Here is a 14,410-nt window from a genome sequence, read left to right as displayed (position 1 = left end):
ATTTCACTTTCTTTTCATTCTCTGTCTCTCGCGCTCTTTCCTCTCACTTTCTCAGTTCTTTTTCGTTCTCCATTTTCCACTTCCTTAACTTTGTTCTGTATTTCTATTCTTTTTAATTCTCTCTCTCTCTCTCTCTCTCTCTCTCTCTCTCTCTCTTCCTCTATTTCCCTTCCTTTTTACTTTCTTAATTTCCATGGGCCACTAAACCCCAATTCAAACCAAACCAAACCTTCTGTATTTCTCTTTTTTTCATTCTCTCTCTCTCCAAGTTTTCACTTTCTCTCAATCTCTGAGAGAAAGTAAGAAGTCAGTTTCCGCTTCCTCTTTCTCTATTTCTCTTTCTTCTCTAACTCTCTTTTTTCTTCATCCTTTCTTTCTTTTTCTTATTCATTCTATTTTCTTATGTTCTCTGCATTCTCTCTTTCTTTTTCTTTCTCTCTTTCCTTTTCTTTCCTTCTTTGAAGTTTTTTGTTTCCTACAGATACGTGATAAAATCTTTCTTTATCAACTTAGATTTACCCTCCCATCAAGAGACGTCCAGCTCGTGCATTATCAGCCAACTTGCTTCTCATCATTGGGTAAACGTCCTGCACGTGGTTCATCTTGTACGCATTCCAGCCCATATTGAAACGATTCATCTTTAAATAAATACATACTCCTTATTGCACAACGAGAAAATGAACACTACTGTTGTACAAGACTTTACGGCCAGAAGGCTAGGGGTTTCATCCAGGAGCTCTGGTCTTACTTCGTAAATGGAGTTCACAGCACTCTCGACATTAACTTACATTTCTCATCCAGAAAAACAATTATGCAATTGATTTACCGCTTAGGAAGGTGCTGTACAAATCTCCCTTCTCCTTTTATACGTAGCCAATATCACTGATAGCTGCTCCCGACTGCGTATACACAGCAGTCTTGCCACTACTTTTTGAACAGCCCTCCGAAGAAAAAAAAATCGATAACAAAGATTTGCACAAGTGAACATCTATAAGTTAGAAATAAATGAACAGGAGCCTCACATTTGATGTTCAGCTTTTAAATAATCTCGTTGTGTTTTCAAAATTACCATTCTTTAGATCCATTCGACTTTGGCTGACTTTTGCTCTTTCACCCGCATATCATTAGAATAAGCCACTTAACCTTCCGCACTTTGTCCAAAATGCTTCCGTCTTCCATTCATTTAAGCTAATGGAGCACGCGCTCTTGGGACGCCATAGAGCAAACAGTGGCGTTCATCAATTGATTTTTCTCTTTGATTAAAGAAGACTTTCCAAGGGTATCGCTGCCATATCTTAGACCCTCTTCGAGGAGCTGATGAGCTCCAGCAGGGGATTTGTTTGTCCAATTAACATCCAAGACCAGGCAGCCTAACGAGAGATGCTCGATGGATATGAGAAAGGACCACTCATTTGCATAAATAGATGGAGCTTATCTAAAAGCTCGTGGACACCCCGTTTTGCATTTACATCAGCCGATATTTCCAAATTCACGTTTGCGATGCAGACTACTTTTACTCCCCAGCAACTCGGAGTCTTAAAGGACATGAGTTGGGCAGTGGACTGCGCATGTCACTAGCGACGACTTTTGATTTTTCAATCTGTCCACTAGCGACATCTACCGATAGTTTCAAAAATTATAATTTTTTTTCGCTTTGAAGTTTGCCGAATGCGCCTGCACACAAAAACGACTAGTGTGCAAAGCCGTATGAAGATCACGTGATAAGGCATTGTTCGCACGGTATATTCTCCAGGGATTTAAGCTTTTGTTAAAGCCTCTTACTGCAACCAAAAGAAATTCCCTATAGGATTAAGAAGGAAAATATACGGATTTTGGTTAAAGTCCCATTTAATCCCAGTTCGCGTGGTAAAAGGCGCTATTTGAAGGGTCTTAACTGCAATAAATATATTCCAGTTGCCTTGCTGTGAGTTATTGGCAATAGCTGTCCTCCATCGCTTTTGTTATGTGTTTTATAGTCTTCATAATGGTGACGATATGTGCCAATATGGGCAAGCAACCCTCCATTATCGTATCCTGGAAAAATACATCCCCATAATTGAGTTCATACTTACCATCCTTTATAATAGCTTTAATTACATTTACAATTAGTATTATTTATCGTTAAATGATAGGGGTATAAACGTTATTACCCTTTATCTGTTATGGTCCATCTCACTGTTTATAGATCACATACGACTATTATTCAAAGAGTCGTTATATCTCCAAAGCTATAAAGGATAACTTGGAGGAGGAAAGAGAATGGAGGAGGTATTTCTGGGCATCTTCTAGCGATTCTTAATGTCTGAGAAGCGAGTTCCAAAATGTTAAGAAACTCGGTGGAAAATTGATCTGCAGAAGGAAGAATCCGCTTCAAATTAGAGTTCTGTGGGGAGTAAGGAACGAAGGCGATTTTAACTAAGCGTTCCAATAGAGTTTACGTGCTGAGACTGGCGAAAAGGGGGGCTGCTGTCTCTAGGGGTATTAGTACCGTCGCTACTTGAGAGAAAAAGGAAAAATTACTTGAAGTGTGACAAACATCAGAAGTGATGGAAAATAAGTCTCCATAGAGACACATCGAATAATTGCGCCACCAACTTTTTATTTCACTTCGATTAATTTAATTTTCACTTTATTTTTTGGTTAATTGCTGTCTATATTTAAAACAAGTATCAAAGACAATGGGGGGCGTACTTATATGAGGGCTATCCAAATCTCTGCCTTGAAAAGTAGATAGGGACGAAAGAGCATTTGCTGTTCTGTCCCTATCTACTTTTCAAGGCAGAGATTTGGATTAGATTTTCGTCTCCGTCTGTAGATTATGCTTTTATAGTGTAAATTTTAAAGTTTATATTTAAAAGTTTCAGTTTAATTCAAAACTTGAATTTTAAAGTTGAAGGTTTATTCCAAAATTTTAGTTTTAAAATTTAAGGTTTAAGTTTAAGGTTTATTCGAAATTTAAGTTTCAAAGTTTAATGTTTAAGCCCAAAATTCAAAATTTAAAATTTCAGGCTTAAGTTTAAGATTTAAATTTAAGTTCAATTCAGATTTTAAAGTTAAGGTTTAAATTTAAGTTTAATTCAGATTTTTGAGTTAAACTGATTTAAATTTAAGTTTAATTCAGTTTAAAGTTAAGGTTTAAATTTATCTTAAGTTTAATTCAGATTTTAAAGTTACGGGTTAAATTTATCTTAAGTTTAATTCAAATTTTAACTTTAATTTTAATAAAAAATTCAAGTTTTAAAGTTTGAGTTCATTTTGGACTTATACTTTTTTTTATTTTACTGGAAGTCATTCACTACCCAGGTTAGGGAACATTTTAAATTCGCAAATAATTTATTCTTCTAAATCAATTCCTTACAAAAAATGTTCACTCAAATCGCTATGGGGAAACTATTTGTTTATCCAAAAGGAAACCATGTTTTCTTCATTTCCCCCAATGAATATTCTGTATGTACAGCAAAAAGCAATCTTTGGTAGATATCTCACTGGGAGTTTAGGAGTCTGCATTAGAAACAATCACAGTGTTAGGAACACAATGTTTTTCCATTAAACCTAATAGGATTGCGTAAGCTGCTATTAGCTCAAGAGAAAACAGGGCCCCTTACCTGTACATCGGTAATTTGTTGGCGAGGATTTAACAGCGCGTTTATTAAGCCATTTTCTACTAAAAACAAAATATAATAGCTGTAAGATGGGTAACGTTTAGGACCACACGTGCAGGGCATGTGGTGAGTACTTTATTAGAAGGGATAATGGAGACATCGATTTTCAACACGCATTTGTTGTGCTTGGAGGATTCTGCTACCAATGGGAACAGATTATTAATTCTTAAGACAAGAAACTTGAATTGATTCTTTCGAAAACTTTAAAGTAGTTCTCACTACAACTCACCCACAGGGGTTGCTGGTGCGATGAACGTAGAATAGTTGTAAGGCTTGTATATCGTGTGGAAAAGAAAGGAAAGCTGACACTGGAAGAGACCAAAAGAAATCGCTTGAAGTAAAAAAAGGAGTTCGCTCTTTGTAAAACATACTTCGCGCCACCAAGTGGGAGGATCTGCTGTTTTTGCACGGCTGGAAAAAAGTTGCTTTTCATCACTTTTTTTTTGAAGTTTTTGCCGAGTCAGCGACTATGCTCAAGTATCGAGCCTACAACTCCACTTTGTCCAATCATCTTAAGAGTTTGACCTCCGTGACCGGAAAAAGAATAAGAGACAGCGGTGAAGGACATTGAAGAACTTCGATTTGCCGGCAATATCTTTGCCATACACGTATTAACGGTGTCCAGGAAACTGCGCACGAGGTACAATAAATGAATGACATTGCGCTTTATCCGTACATAATTAAAACTCGAAATCCAATATTTATTAGAAAAAAGAAATCGAAGAAACCAAACAACCCAATTAAAAATCAAAGAATACCTGTAAAAGAACGAAAAAGCCTGAATCACCAAATGAACCAATCGATTATAAATTTATCTGTCCACATCAGTGCAGATAAAATTATAGTTAAATAAGTCAAATATGATTCAAGTATTCATATGATTCAATTTATTTGATTCATATGATTCGATTCACCAAGTTGATTCACCGTAAGATTCGATTCATTGAGTGAATCGAATCTTATGGAGATGGGGATGGGGATAGAGAGAGAGAGAAACAGATGCAAATAGTATTTCACGGATGCAGCAGGCAACTCGGGATGAAAATGTATTTCTTGGAGAAATTTTTTCCTCACAGTTCTCGCTGAGACCAAAGTTACCGGAAACTTCGAGCTGATTTCGGTAGGAACCCTTTAAAAAAATAAACAGAAGACGTCAGAGTGGAAGGATCAAATGGCAATTGAGTGACAGGAAAATGTGGCAAGATTGATGGTCTTCGTTCTAGCAAAAGGGGAGGCGAACACTCTGCTACCACCACCACAATCAACACCACAGACCATCCCACGGATATATATTGATGACTTTGCGAGCATTGACGTCTCCGGAATCTCATTACGAGTTGATGATACAGCACTTTGGACTACTGCCAAGAACGTTTCGTCGCCTCGTGTAAGAAGTTCTCGAAGAAAGTTAGGCGGATGGAGTTCAGTAAGAACGTAACCCCCACAGGTGGTTTTTCGGTGGAAACTTTAGAGTATCTTGAGACAGACTTAGAAATTTTTGAGCGCGTACCACTACTGTACAGGCTTTCGACATCCTAAGGCAATATATATAGCCTTATTGTTCTCTATATTTTAAATTAATTAATTTATTTACAATGGACTATTAAACATTATGGATTCTCATTTGGGTTCTCCATGAGAAAATGAAGAGATTTAATTTAGAGAAACCTGGTTTCAAGTTCCGTCTGAGAGTACAGTAATTCTTAAAGGCCTTTTTGTCGAAGCTGAGAGAGCAGGATTTTCCCCGATTATCATTCTGAGTTTTTCATCCCACATTGCGACATACGCATAACCCCTACCATAAGAATTGATCCATTATGACTATACCACCAGTGATTCTAATTTCTTTCTAATTCCTTCCATCTCTTGGTGTATATGCTAATATTTTCGCAATATTTTGGGGCTTAGAGAACCCAGAAATGCAACCGAGTTGTTTGTTTCTGTTACAACAGCTTTCTTGTTGGAGCGATTAATTAAATCATTCCATGGTACTCTTCGTGGAGTGCTGTAAGGTTTCCGAATCTTAATTTTGGAGCTTACAACTCGCAGATACGTAAACGTTAACAACTTTTTTCTCTTTTTTCCAACCCTCTACTCATAGAAGGTGTCAACAGCCCTCAGTGTTTTTGATTAGCACAAAGAAGTTCTTTAGCAACACGGCTCCATTTCTAATGCACTCCACTAAGTAGATTTTGCATTTCGTAAGAATTTACTGTGGATTCGTTAGAACTAGCGAACCAGTTCAAAACAGAAAGTCTCACAGTTGCTGGAGGGGTAAAAAAAAGAAAACTTTCTTGTATTAAACAGGAAGGGAGGATATAACACCTTCTTTATCAGATAACTGAGTGACGTGGACATGGAAGATACCGCCGTTACTAGTCAAAGAATATGTGCGATGTTTTTGAAAGAAGTAGCAGAAAAGAAAGTTGTGCAATCCTTTGTGTATTATGTGCGCATCTTTCTCGTTTCTCATCCTCTGTGAACAAGTCCTCGCCCTCCTGCCTGCCTTTGCATTAGTTGTACTTATTTTTCTGAAAATTTCAGCAGATAGAAAGCGCCCTCCACGCAAAATTCAGGATATTATTTAAACAGAATATAAAGCGTCTACAAACAGAACTGTTTTATTGAATTGTAACTCACCAATATTTACACGCACTTTCCAGACATCGAAATACTGGCGCCTCTTGAACTGAGTTACCTTAGAAACGAATCAAAACAACGCAAATCAATAATACTCCTGAGATACAGGAATACAAAGAGAGAGAGAGAGAGGAGGTAAATAATACAATGTGATTCATAACACACCTGCCAAACTTCGGGTGCGTGTTGGAATAAATAATGAAAGATGAGCACGAATCCGAGACCTTATAAGGCAAAGCTTCTTTATTTAGGCGTACAAAACACTGGCTCTAATGGCTTTGGGAGCATCAGCGACTAAGACCATGTTGCTCCATGTATATTGTTTGTAAATTGTGAGTGATCTGTGGTCAATTTTCTCTTTGCTGGATGAAAAACACGAGTTTCCTGGATGAAAAAACCATGCTACGCTCGCTTGAGACCGACTAACTCAGTCAAGTTTTGAAAAAGGCTCATAAAAAGGCTCTCACGTCATCGATGAAACTCGAACTCAAGTCTTTTCCACCTGGTGTGGGGAGGATTGCGATTTTACCAACCGTGCTATCCACGAGGGCCTGATGGCGTAGATTTCCTTGAAGATAACCAAGGGAAATTTAATGGTACTCCTAATAAATTGATAACTATAATTGATTTTGCTGTGTAACATTCATTTTGCACGATATATCCATATCTACACTCACTGGCCAAAGAATTAGAAATATTTTGAATTAAGCGTGGTATACAAATGTAAATGCATGAATCCAGACTCTCTCTTATCCACCACTCAAGCGCCTGGAGATGGTATCATAGTATGAGCTAGAGCATGTGATATGTTTGAAAGGGCAGTTCGAGCTTCACAGTCCTCTACCAACCACAACAAAGCAGCTGACAAATTCGTGGAGGAATGGTCAAATCTGGAGCTGGACCCTTTCAAATACATAGTAGAATCCATGCTACGAGTTGTACCAGCTGGAATTCGGGCAAAAAGTGGTCCTACTGATATTGAATAAAGGTTTATAAGTTTTTGACCAGTGAGTATAGTAACTATGCTGTGGAAAATCTTCTCGTAGTCCTAGCAAACAAAGATTGTGAATACCTAAAAAGAGCTTCACGACATCTGAATGCTTACCAACTTTAAAGCGTCTTCTCTACCTGGGTAAACTCTTTCATAAGTCCCTATTTCTAACATTGTTTACCAGCTGCTGAGGTCACATACGGTTCAAAGATCGCATGATACTAATAAGTTTCGGAAGGAATAGTATAAGGATATGTGTATGCACTGAGAAGGAGAGTTTTCTTTGAATATAAAATTCAGTGAATGAAATAAAAATGTAATGTTCTGGGACATATTGGCATTCGGGGTCAAAAAAATTCAAAATCGTTTAGTAAATACACTGTCTCTCCAAAATATGCGGACGCCAGTAATTTTAAACAAAATGGATTTCTATTAAAGAAGTTAGTAATATATGGGCCCATCTTTGGCCTGAATCTGTATCGATGTTTCGTGGAAGATTAGGTCCAATTCGTGAAAACATACAGCTGGAATTCAGAGCTATTTCTCTGTCAATACAACTGCCATCTTGCCATCGCAACAGTCGAAGTGAGCTCGATTGGCTTCGTCCCAACTCGGAAATTCTACTTCATTCCAAAGGTGTTTAATTAGATTCAAAACAGGACCCTGGGACGACAAAGTTAACGGCGGAACATTATTGAACTGGACAGGAGACGCATAGTCTCTCAGCAGAATTATCTGAGTTGTCTAAAATGTCAATTATAACGCGGCATTGAGGGTTATCAGCACGCCTACCAACGGGAACCAGTTGAGAACCATGAAAAGCAGTCCCCAATCATGATGTTTTCTTCTACAAACATCATTGTACTGCGATAGGCAGCATTCTTTGGGGCATTACGAAAATCCGGAATCAGTCCTCAGACTAGAAAATCGTATAGCACGGCTGGTCACTCAAGAAGATCTCTTTCCATTGTTCCAAAGTCCACGAACGACTACTCCAAAGGACGTTTTGAGTTCATACAACTCCCTACGGTCAATGCACGGTGCTCTTGATGTCCTAAGCTTCGACATCAGGTTCTATACAGACGCCTTCATGGATTACGTAATAGCCTCTTCAAGGATTATCAATCCCCCTACCCTTCAATTTTCTTTGCCTACCAGATTGTGATTTGGCTAACGTATTAGGCTTGTTCCTTTCACATTTCCGGTTGTTATGTCTCACATGAATTTGAGATGTTCAGTTTTATTTAATGGTGGACTATGATCTTTTAGTTTATCATAATGTCCTGTCTACTATATGAGCGTAAACTAACACTTCATTATCCACAAATAAGTTGTGTGATGAGGTATGAGCGTCCCCAATGCATATCTTTCATTAGTTATTATAATTCCATGAGAAACTGTGAATTTGAGACTTTCAAGGATACAATGCTTCCCAGATATCAGAATAAATATAGGTATTCATCAGGTATTCACAACTTTGTTTCCCAAATTAAGACAAACTATCTCCTGGGTTTCAGTTGTCATAGCTACAGTATACTGCACACATAGGAAGCCATACAAATCTAAAATTCCGTTATAATTTATTTTATTGGACATCTCTTTGATTAGAATGTCCAGCGATGAAAAATTTCATTTTCTGGACACTTTGAAAAATGGAAGACGCATCCAGAACTATGACAATGTGATAAATGATACTTCGCTTAAACTGCTGTCGATAGCAATTCATGGAAATAGTTTGACGAGAGTCCATCAGTGGAGAAATATTCCAACGGTTTGCGCATTACTTCTCCTACTAAATATTCAAGGAGCTACATACTAATTCAAAATGCCGTTTACAGATAAATGACCGTGTAACTTATGACTTCAATAAATCACCGCGTTACCTACCCTCTGTCTGTTAAATAGGTTCACGTGGCGCCCATTACCTTTATCATCGCTATGCTGCTGTTTGATTAATAGTTGTTCGGTAATTCACCAATAGGGGAACATACTTTGTTAGGCCACTATCAATCTTTACTGCTTCTGTACGATTGTGCACCCCCCTTTTGGTTTAAAGTAGAATTTCGGGAACCCTGGCATGCGTGCACCCTCTCATATAAAATAGGCCTAGTGAGAGTTTCCTCTGGCGGAATTTAAAGTTACTAAAAGAATCGAATGACGTTATTAAGATGACGTCATTCGATTATTTTAGTAACTTTAAATTCCACCAGAGGAAACTCTATTTGTAGCTTCCTATAACGGAAAACTTGCTTAAATACATGAAATGTCAGTATCTATTTTATCACGTGATTGTATGCCACTCGCAATGAATAGTGAGTGTCCAAAATGTTAGGAACACTTATTAGAAGCCAGTGCACAGTAACTTGCATGTCCCTATATTATTTATGCGTATTTGACTGCTTAAAGGAAACTCTCATATTAGGGACGAGGGGCAGAAATTTCCTCCAAATGCCCCCTTTCGATTAAAAGAGTAGAATTGCTGAGCATCAGATATTGGAACGTTTTACCTTTTCTCCTAGGAAGGCAGCCAGTAACGTATCCTCCGGAAGGGGTATCTATTTATAACTTCTGTCGCTGATTGCTTCTAGACCACCTGCTGGCAAGGATGACACCATATCGATCCCCGTTGTCTTGTAGTATCACAGAGTGGGTTGGTTGTGTCACGTCCTCTGAGGAGTGCAGAAACCTTTAACTTATGCTCGCTTATTGCTCTCTGTTTGTTCGTAAATTACAGTAAGAAAATAATTGGTCCGTTGGGAGACCTCTGCACTGTCAAAATCAGAGATGTCACATAGTTTCCTCTTTCCCTTCATCCCTCCCATCTTGTGCATTACAACACTAAGATCCATACAAAGAGTGATTTTTAATAATAACAGCGTATTATTGCTTCCAGTCTTTCGAAGTATGTGGAGTTACCAGGATATTAGGAACTCTGCAACCTTATTCCTCACTCATTTCGAAACTTTACTTTTATGCACGTGTAATATATTACGCATTGTAACAGCTAAGCCAAAAAAGAAAAGCTGCAGCTGATCGCATTAAAAGATTCACCATCATCTGATCTCTTGGAAACTTGTGGAACCAAAAAGGATTCTCCCTAACTCATCTATCAATGGCCCAGTTAAGAAGTGGGTCATTAACAACTGTCATAAATGTCGCTTTTGATTCAACTAAGAGGAGGTCCAATATGTCTTCCTTTTTGATTCAAAACGAAGATCTAATTCAAGCTATTAATGATCTACCCCACCAAGCAATTGTTGGACCTGAAGGATTCCTCATTATCCATCCTTAAAATTTGCAGTCTCTTCTCTATTGATGTAATTCATTCATTCGGTGGATTCGCTTCAGAACAGTTTAATCCTTTGTATTCCTCAATGGGACCTACTGTACGTTCAAACCTCCACTTATTTAGAAGAATTAATATATGTTGTACCCATCAACTACTGGTCCTGCTGTCTAATAATCATTCTGTGTTTTTTTATGTTCTTCTTTCTATCTCTAAATACGTATTTAATACGAATTTATCGACTTTCTATCTTCTTTTTGTCATTTTAAAATTCTCTTGTCTTTTGTTCCATCTCTTTTTGTCTCCGGGTCTTGAATTCAGCGTTCTCCCTTAGGTACGTAAGATTTTTCCTTGGGAGCAAGTTTGTGAAGTAACAAGACGCCTTGGATACAAAGCAATGCTGGCATTTTCATCTGCAAAAATTTTTGTTTGGCATTCTTCTCCGTTCTATCGATTATTCCTTTCTATTGGCTTTTAAAGATTATATTTAAACCGGCCCCACAATCAGGACAGAACTAAAGATGAAGAGGAAAGAAGGAAAGAAGCAGAGAGAGAGCAGACGGGGGGGGGGGATTTGAAAGAAAGCGGCACCAGCAGTAATAAACGCAAAGAAGAAAATGAACACCAGGGGGCGCCTTATTGATTCTCTAGTATTGATTGTTGCATCACTTTTCATGACATTCAGCACAATCTCATTAGTCCATCCTGATTAGAAAGATTCTTCCCCCCTTTCTCCCCAAGAATTGCGCCACCCACAGCTTCAGGAACGCATTGTGTCGCACAATAATACAGCTGACGTTATTAAAAACTCTTTGATCTGTTAATATCTGGCAGCTTGCAATAGGTACGCCGAAAGAAATAGTCCATTGTGTTTGTGACAGCAATACTTTGAGTTTTAACCAAGTGCGAAAAAAACACTTTGATGATGGCTATCCATGGACCAGGTGGCCCTTACGTACATTGCTGGAGGTTTCAGGCTGTGTCGTAGTGTTGCTATTATCTTAGAAGAGATTTCTTACGAGAGACGTAAGGATTTATGGAAATATCGATCCCTCTTCAAGGATGTAACGCTTTAAGATGGACATCGGACTCCTCAAGATTAATTTCACAGTTCAAAAGCGTCTTAATTGTACTTGGAAGGTCCCATTTCTGTTAATCCATCGATATAATTAATCTTCTGGCATACCACCCCTCAGTTAAGTTAAGAACTTCAATAATTGGGCTTTTTTATTATCTATGTAGCACGACCTTGTGGATTTTTACCGATATCTCTTATTTTTGAGAGCTGTTACTCCAGCGCCACCTGGTAACGTTAGATTATGGTAAGAAGCAAATATGACATTAAAATATTTTGTTCTAAGTGGATTGTAGAATAAAATTACAGATTAAAAATACTTTTCTCGACCACAGATTGTAACGCCATCTACGTAAAATTAATGACACTAATCAGCGTGAATCCTATTAAGCTATAAGAGCACATAATGCTCTTATAGCTTAATTTTTTATTTTTTATCTTTATGTTATATTTCTTGTTTTTTGATTTCATTTTAGTTTTTATTTGATATTTTATTTTTATCTATTTTTTGGTGTTAATTTTTTGTTTTTATTTAATTTTTTTATGATATTTTGTTTTTCTTTGATATTTTATTTTTTATCTATTTTTGTTTTAATTTTTTGTTTTATTTGATATTTTATTTTTTTAATTTTTATTGTTTTAATTTTTTGTGTTTTTTCGATGTTTTATTTTTTATGTATTTATTTTTGTTTTAATTTTTTTCATTTTATTTTTGTTTCGTTTGTTATATTTTATCGATTTTTTTGTGTTAATTTTATGCTGTATTTTTTTTTATTTTTATCTTTTTACGTTCTATTTTTTATTTTTATTTTTATTTATTTATTTTTTTTTATCGAACAACTCTCTTTTCAGCTTCTCAAACAAAATAATGAAGAATTCACTTTTCGACCGAAGGTAGCTGGCAATTTGCCAAGAACTCAACCAATGATTGCTGGAACAGTCCGAAGTCATAAAGTCAAGGGACAAACAGAAATTGTTCTTATCATTCTCCATACTTATTTGCATATCTGTCCACCGATCACACCAAAACATTCTTTTACGCACATAATCCCCGATGGTGTCGCTAATAGCTGCTTTCAAGGCACCACCAGGAGACATTAATAGCACTTCACCTTAATGACATTTTTGGCTTCCATTTTTATTTTTTCAAATCCATTAATTAGCACAAAAAAAAAAAAAAAGACAGCAGTCCGCGTTTTGTACCTAAAGTAGTGACATCACTCACTAATATTAGTTGAATTTTTATCACGTGATTCGGGTTTAATATTCCATCGTGTTCTCCCCAATGGACTGATCTCACAAAGGATTCTAATGCACGCTCCATGCAACAACAACCAAAGTTTCCATCATAAAAAGCCACCCACGGAATTATAATAAATGAAAGTACACTGCCCTAGAAAAATATTATCGAATGATTAATAAAGAATTAGTTCGTCTTTGGTTGCCATGGCATTGACACCTGAAGATACTCAAAACGTACTCAATATTGACTGAATACCTTTTCTCAATTTGTTTTTTCTTTTCCTTGTCTCCGTGAATTCCTAGTAGCGGCTGATTATAGAGCATTGACACAGTCTGCACCGATACATGCGTCACCTCCGCTGTTTTCTAAAGGCATTACATTTAGAGATATCGGATTTTTTACTCATCTTTAAGTACACTTATGAAATAAATGGTGAAAATGTGGCATTGTTCAGTTGTACACTCGGTGGACAGATTAATAGAAACACCGGTACATGACTGGCGGTGGATTCTGTGACCTAACTGATATTTTAGATGTTTCAACTATTTTGTTCCCCATCTAGTGCCTTCTTCGTCTAGTTAAAAATCCATTTCCATCTACTATCTCTTTGAAGATTTTTTTTTGGAATCTACTGCCTACTTACTTTAGTGTATTCCCTTAACAGGCAACTGAGTAATGTAGGCATGATTTCACTTTTTATGTACGCCAGAAACCACATCAGAGTTTTCTGGAAGCAGTTGCATCCACTATAGTTTTTTTTTTGACTTTACCAGTTTCGAAGACACTGAATATTTATAATGTTTTGTTAGTGGCAGCTCAAAGATTACGACAAACAAGTCCTCTGTACATCGTCGTGCTTACAAAGCTGGTACAGCAATCCTCTTTAGCGACATACCACGTCAATAGAAAGAAAAAAAAACAAAAAACCATACATGCAATGTCGCCCGGTACATTTATTATTAATTTACTTTTTGGTTCGCACGCAGCATAAAAAACAACCTTAAATCCACATCGACAACATCGAATCAGTGTAAACTCTTAACGACAAAGAAACTGTTTTTGTTCCAACAACATTGTGTTGTATTAAAGACTTAAAAGAACTCTCTTTATAAAGGTCAAAGGGCAAGTATAATACTAAACATAAGTGGATGTAAACCAGGTGTAAAAACGTTAGACATTTTCCTAGCTAGCAAATTAGCATGCACTTTCCAGGAATACCTTCGAGAGGGAAGATAGATTCTCAGATTTTCTGTTGCCAATCCTCCACAGGCATCTTTCTGAAGTAATTTTTGCTCAACAGCACTACTACAAAAGCACCAGTATATGGGGTGTGATCAAAAAGTTCGGAGTCGGAACTAATATTTGACAAATGATGGATCCTACCGGCATTTCAGATGGAGCACCTTCGAAGTCATCATCCCAACTCCATTGGAACTAACTGGAAGCATTTCTGATAGAATTCTTTCGAAACTTAAGGACCGCCGTAGCCGCAAAGGTGCATAAGTATATGTGC

Source organism: Mastigoproctus giganteus, chromosome 3 (genome assembly GCF_048544385.1).
Source record: "Mastigoproctus giganteus isolate SK-2022 chromosome 3, ASM4854438v1, whole genome shotgun sequence".
NCBI lineage: Eukaryota > Metazoa > Arthropoda > Arachnida > Uropygi > Thelyphonidae > Mastigoproctus > Mastigoproctus giganteus.
Note: the sequence above shows the minus strand (reverse complement) of the source record.